Consider the following 7222-nt stretch of genomic DNA (forward strand, 5'->3'; position numbering starts at 1 on the left):
CTTCCTGCACAGCCCTCTCAGCCCGTACTTACTGAATGTTACGTGCTGGGTCCTACTGGGTGCCAGGGACAGTGCAGATATAGCCCCTGCCACTGTGAAGCTTAACGGTTTGGTGGGGAAAGACAAATATGAATCTCATACAGGGCCGGCCCCGTGGCTTAGTGGTTAGGTGCGCGTGCTCTGCTGCTGGCGGCCCGGGTTTGGATCCCGGGCGCACACTGATGCACCGCTTCTCCGGCCATGCTGAGGCCGTGTCCCACATACAGCAACTAGAAGGATGTGCAGCTATGACATACAACTATCTACTGGGGCTTTGGGGGAAAAAAATAAATAAAAATTAAAAAAAAAAAATATGAGTCTCATACAAAGTAAAATGGCAACTGGTAGAAATATGAAGGAAGTCCACAGGCCAAGAGGTGGGGTGGAGGTGGGTGGAATCTCGGGATGGTCAGAGAGGACCTCTGTGAGGCAGGAGGAGGCGGGAGAAATGGAACCATCTAGGCAGAGGAAACAGTCCATGCAAAGGCCCTGTATTTAGAAGTAGCAGAGGAGGGACAGCCCATGTGCGGGCTGGAGAGGTAAGAGGTACATGGGGTCTTGTAGGAATTTGGGATGCCCTGAAGGATTTAGAGCTGTGGTGGGGTGGGCATGAGAAAATCCATTCTGTACTTTTTGCACTGAAGGATTGATTGGCGGGGCTCCAGTGGCCGTGAGAGCCAAGTTGGGAGTTGAGGAGTTAGGCCTTCGTTGAAGATGGCCCAGATTAGCAGGGCGGTTGTGGGGTTCGGCACAGTCTCTGCTGATGGGCTTTCAAGTTTTCAGGGGTTTGCTAGTATATACAATGGTGAAATGGACATTTTATATACATTAATACGAAATAATTACATTACAAAATATTTTGTAATATATCACATTGCAAAATATTTTGGTAAACTTTTGTTTATATCTGAAGGGAAAATTCCTAGCAGTGGAATTGCTAGAACACACCAAATTTAACATTTTGGTGTATACTGCCAAATTGCTCTCTCAAGTAGTTTCATTAACTTAACCTTTGCTAGCAATAGATCCCAGCTCCTTGCCAGTACTGGGCCTTACACTTGCCAGTTTAATAGATGTAAACACTGTATCTCCATTGGCTGCGCTGAAGCCACCATACTGGAGAAGACATGTACAGAAGCCTCATAGAGGTAGAGATACCCAGGCAGCACCAGCTGTCTGAGCAGGTGAGCCTTCAGATGCTTCCGGCCCCAGCCTTCAAGACGTCCCAGCTCTGAAGAGAACAGAGGAGCTGTCCAGAAAGGCCGTGCCCAGTCTGCAGATCCGTGAACAAGAAAAATGTTGAGTGTAAGGGAGGTGGAGGGCATATATACACGTACATATATAAATTTACTTTTACTTTTTTCTGTTGGTTTAATGATTCTTGGTCTAATACATTTGCATGCTGCCTTTTGACCCTCAGCCATGAAATGTGAGAAGTTAATCAGATAAACACCCTTCCACTTCCTTTCATCTTCGTGACCTCTAGTTTTTGATGGCTGTCCTGTAGTTTTTAGTACTTCTGATGGTTGCCTTTACAATGTTAAACCTCTTTTTCTTTTTTAATAAACCAATTTAGATAGTATGTATCAACCTCTAGTCAAGGGGAGAATTCAGGAACTTCCTGCTGTGTCCCCGATTCTTGTTTTAACAGGGTTGTTTGTACACTGACACCATGCAGTGTATCTCCTCCTCCACTGGGGCTCTGAGACCGGCCTTACCTCTCCCCCTAAAGTGACTGCTTTGCTCTCTGAGTGCCTGGGGAGCCGTCCTCATTCCCAACGGTTAGTAATTTTGCTAGGAGAAGTCTTAGTGTTGATTTTTTGGGGTCATTTTTGCTATGCTCCGAGAACATGGGGGGTCATTTCCAATTACAGATTCAGGTTTTTTCCCCATCATTTTGGAAAAATTTATATTCTATTGTTAGCTTAATTTTAGTTTTATGTTGGTGTTTTCGGCATCAGTTTTTTCTTAGCTCTGAAATGAGTTTTTTTTTTTTTTTTAATCTCATTCCATTTTTAAGCTGCTGAGCTGTTTTTATTAAGTTCCATGAACTCAAAAAGTCCAAATGGAGAATCTCCACCTTGGTTTATAATTTTTTCCCAGAACAGAATAGCTACCTGTATTTGTATGTGTATTTTGTTGTTGTTTACTGATTGCAGAAGGTTCGGCTGGATGCCGCATCTTTGTCTTTCTCGATCGTGTTTATGCTGAGCAGACACGCTTTCCCCCGACTGTGGCCACAGCATCTGTTTTGGGTGCTCTCCCCCGACCCCTCTGTCCTTGTCTGAGGTTGTGTTTCCCTGGAGCTGTGATTCAAGGCTGAGTGTTGCTGTGCCTCAGCCTTTCTAAAACTGAGCAGGACAGGGAGGGGCTCAGGAAGGCTGCGTGTGGCCTGGCCTAACAGGTGCGCTCTGCCCTCCTGTGGTTTTCCCAAGTGTCATAGACTAGGCTTCTCTTCCCCCGCTGTTCCTTGGAGGTTCCTCCAGTTAGCAGTGGACCTTGGGCCCTTGCTCCCCTCAGGGAGGTCGGGCTGCGGTGTTCCTTACTTCACTTATCTCCCTCCAATAACTGTTTTCCTTCCGCCCCCTGCAGGAGGAGGAAAGGCCATGCAACATGCGGCTTTAACCCGGGCAGGTCTAGGGCGTGGAGAGTGGGCCCTTGCTGCAGGCGCATGGTGTGAGGGGGGCCACAAAACTCAGTCATCAAGAAGCCATATTTCACGCTGTACAGCCGTCCCTCAGTGTCTGTGGGAGATTGGTTCCAGGACCCCGGCAGATCAAAATTCTCCAGTGCTCAAGTCCCTCAGTCGGCCCTTTGTGTCCACGAGTCCCACATCCAAGGACATGGAGGGCTGACTGTATCTAAAAAATCAAGTTAATGTTAAAAACACTACCGAACAGAAGATGTAAATGTTCAAGACAGGCTCGGGCAGGGAGGGGGTTAAGGTGAGGCCTAACCTCACAGCAGTGAGGCCAAGCTGTGCCAGAGTCTGGGGAACCTACTGTTTTAGACCCGCAGTCTTTAGTATTTCTTCTTAAAAACTCGTATCACCTGACTTCCTGGGTTCCTGCTTTCAGACTAAGAACTGAAGTCTTTATTTTCATTAAAATAATGTGACAGTGACATTAAAAGATCTTTGTAAAAGAAAGACATTCATCTACCAACACACCATCCCAGTTATTCAAGCCATTTTCGTCTGACCGAGCTTCCTTTCAGAGGAACCATTATCTCTGAACTTTATATTCACAGAGTAGTCATCATAGTGGAAATAGAAATTTGTTTTCCGTGTTTCCCACTTAGCATCATATTCCAGTGAAGTTTCCACGTTGCTGCATGGTCTTTAAGTCTGATGTGTAGTGGCTGTGTAATATTCCCATCCTTTCACTGTGCCATAGTTTTACTCAACAGACTGATGTATCGGAGAAGGTCAGGCCAGACCACGGCTCCAGGCATGGCCCTGTCACTTACAAGGGCACGAGTCTGATCTCCAGCTCACCATCAACATCCCCTTCCAGGAGCGTCTGCTTCAACCCAAGACTGATAGCCCTGTTTGCATAAGTGACTCTCCCCCACTCCCACCCCTTTGGAGGGTTGTGGCCATTTGGACCAGAGGTGGGCACCTCACCTGGGGCGCCACACACCAGGGTGGCAAATCAGACCCTCTCTCGGCCAGAGCCTGAATGATTTGGTAGCTGAGTCATCAGTAGTGGAGCAACTAGAGGGAAGGTTTCAGAACATATGTTGGTAAGTTTCTAGACTTGCCTTGAGTTTCTGACTTCTTGGGTCTTGATTATTCAGGTTGTCCCTGGATTCTGAGAACTCTGGATTCTTATACAGTGATGCGTTCCTTAACGATGGGGATATGTTTTGAGAGATGTGTCATTAGGCAATTTCGTCATTGTGTGAACATCACAGTATACTTACATAAACCTAAATGGTATAGCCCACCACACACCTAGACTGTGTGGTCCTAATCTTATGGGACCACCATCGTATATGCGGTCTGTTGTTGACCCAAATGTCGTTATGCGGTGCATGATTGTAGGTCAATATACATGAACCTCTTAATCACAAACCAAAAACCAACAATAGATACCCAAAAAATAAAGAGAAGAGAACTCAAACATAACACTAAAGAAAACCATCAAACCACAAGGGAAGAGAGCAAGAGAAGAAGAAAGGAACAGAGAAGAACCACAAAAACAACCAGAAAACAACTAAGAAAATGGCAGTAAGTACATACCTATCAATAATCTCTTTAAATGTAAATGGACTAAATGCTCCAATCAAAAGACATAGAGTGGCTGAATGGATGAAAACACAAGACCCATCTATACGCTGCATATAAGAGACTCACTTCAGATCTAAAGACACAGACTGAAAGTGAAGGGATGGAAAAAGATATTTCATGCAAATAGCAATGAAAAGAAAGCTGAGGTAGCAATACTTATATCAGACAAAATAGACTTAAAAACTGTAACAAGAGACAAAGCAGGGCACTACATAATGATCAAGGGAACAATCCAACAAGAGGATATAACACGTAAATATCTATGCACCCAACACAGGAGCACTTAAATACATAAAGCAATTATTAACAGACACAGAAGGAGAAATAGACAGTAGCACAATAATAGGAGGGGACTTTAATATCCCTCTTACACCAATAGATAGATCATCCAGACAGAAGATCAATAAGGAAACATTGGCTTTAAATGACACCTTAGACCAGAAGGACTTAGTAGATATATACAGAATATTTCATCCAAAAACCACAGAATACACATTCTTTTTCAAATGCTCGTGGAACATTCTCCAGGATAAGTCATATGTTAGGCCACAAAACAAATTCAATAAATTTAAGATTGAAGTCATATGAAGCATCTTTTCTGACCACAACAGCATGAAACTAGAAATCAATCACAAGAAGAAGACTGGAAAACACAAACATGTGGAGGCTAAACAGCATGCTACTAACCAATGAGTTAACAAAGAAATCAGAGAGGAGATCAAAAAATACCTGGAGATAAATGAAAATGGAAACATAACTTTTCAAAATCTATGGGATGCAGCAAAAGCAGTTCTAAGATGGAAGTTTATAGTGATACAGGCCTACCTCAACAAACAAGAAAAATCTCAAACAGTCTAACTTTACACCTAAAGGAACTAGAAAAAGAAGAATAAACACAGCCCAAAGTTAGTGGAAGGAAGGAAATAATAAAGATCAGAGTGGAAATAACCAAATAGAGACTAAAAAAACAATAGAAAAGATCAGTGAAACTAAAAGCTGGTTCTTTGAAAAGATGAATAAAATTGGGGGTGGCGGGGTGGTGTAGTGGTTAAATTCTGCCCACTCCACTTTGGTGGCCCAGGTTCGTGGGTTCGGATCCCAGGCACAAAGCTACACCACTCGTCAGCCACACTGTGGGGTGACCCACATACAAAATAGAGGAAGATTGGCACAGATGTTAGGTCAGGGACAGTCTTCCTCACAAAAAGAAAAAAATAAATAAAATTGATAAACGTTTAGCCAGACTCATCTAGAAAAAAAGAGAGAGGGCCCAAATAAATAAAATGAGAAACAAATGTTACTAAGAGGAAGTTGATCCGATATCAAGGGAGGGGGATTTCGCAGGATTCTTTGCTAAAACTGGGCTCAGCAGGCCAAATTCGAGGCCTAGATGAGACAAGGGCTCAGAGGAGCCTAACTGAAGTTTGGTCCAGGAGGGGTCTCCAGTTTTTGTATTGTGTGTGCTCTTTATTGAACACAGAAATTAACCCTTTAACTGAAATCTGATGAAAAAAATGTTTTCCTGCAGTGCGCCAGTGCGGGACCTTGTTGACCAAGTAAGATGAGGCCAGGGCCTGGAGCTGAGAGGGCCTTATGGTGGGCCAAGATGGGCTCTTCACTGGTGGTTTTGGAGGAGGGAAGTCTGAGAGAAGTCCTGAAGAACAGGAGGGGCCGGGTGGATGCCCAGGCTCAGCTGGGGCCGGGGGCAGAGCAGGAAGACGCTGATGACAATGACAAGCACGTTTGCACTCGAGCGGTCACCCACGCCTCCCGTCACCCGCCTCCCGGGGGCCTCGCGCCCTGCTCTGGCGGGGCTGCAGCCCCGCTGTCCCGGCTGCGAGCCCGGCCCGGCCGGCGGGCGCTCTCCTGCGCAGAAGCCATCGAGAGGCAGCGCTTTGTTCTCCTTGCCGGCAGTCCAGGAGGCCCACAGCTGGGCCGGGCGAGGTGGCCAGAACTCCCTACAGTGACCGAGACTGCTCCCATGTAGGACAGCCAGGTCAGAATGAGGGGATGTGGCCACTAGGCGGCAGCAGAGGCCGGCCGGGCCCTGGGCCTCCGCGCCTGACGCTGCTGGGCCTGCGCCCAGCCTTCAGTGAGAATGCTCCAGCTGTGGTTTTAATTAAAAGACCACTCAATCTGTGCTTGCCAAGTATCTGTGCAAGTCTGCATACACCTCTCTCTCTGAATTTCTCTTTGAAACCTGAATTTCAGGGATGATCTGATCCGCGTGCACCGTTCTAGATATATTGATTTACCTCATAGCAATTCCGTGGGGGAGATATGATATACCATCCCCGTTCGACACAAGAAAACTGGGGCACAGAGAAGTTAGGTATTTTTCCGAGGGTCACACAGTTAGGAAGTGACAAAGCCAGGATTTGAACTCAGGCGGTAGGGTTCTGCCCGGGAAAAGGGCTGCTCCTGTGCTCCGGACCTCGTCACACACCCACGTGCCGTTGGTGCACACGCTCGCCAAGTACGCTGAGCCCCAGCCAGTTCCTGGAGCCGTGCGGGCGCAGGCGGTGACGGTGTTTGCAGACTATTAACAGCAGCGCCGTGTCTGGCGTCCCCGGAGCGCCGCTGTCACAGGTTCTCACACCTGACTCCCTCCTCTCCGGGCCCCCGCGCGGTCGAGCGCGTTGGACCGGAGGCCCGGAGAGCACAGCTCGGCCGGCGGCCCTGTGCGGGGAGCCGGGGGTCTCGGCGTGCTGGAAGCGCTCCCCGGAGCCCTGGGGACGACGGGGAGCCCCTCCTCGTGGAGGTGCAGTGAGGGGTCAATGGGCGGACCCTCGGAAGCGCACCACACGGCACCGGCCCGCGGTAACCCGCCTGCCCACAGAGAAAGGCTCGTGAGGGCTAGCCCCTTGCCCCTTGTCACTGCTAGGAGCAGGC

The sequence above is a fragment of the Diceros bicornis genome, chromosome 5 (genome assembly GCF_020826845.1).
Source record: "Diceros bicornis minor isolate mBicDic1 chromosome 5, mDicBic1.mat.cur, whole genome shotgun sequence".
NCBI lineage: Eukaryota > Metazoa > Chordata > Mammalia > Perissodactyla > Rhinocerotidae > Diceros > Diceros bicornis.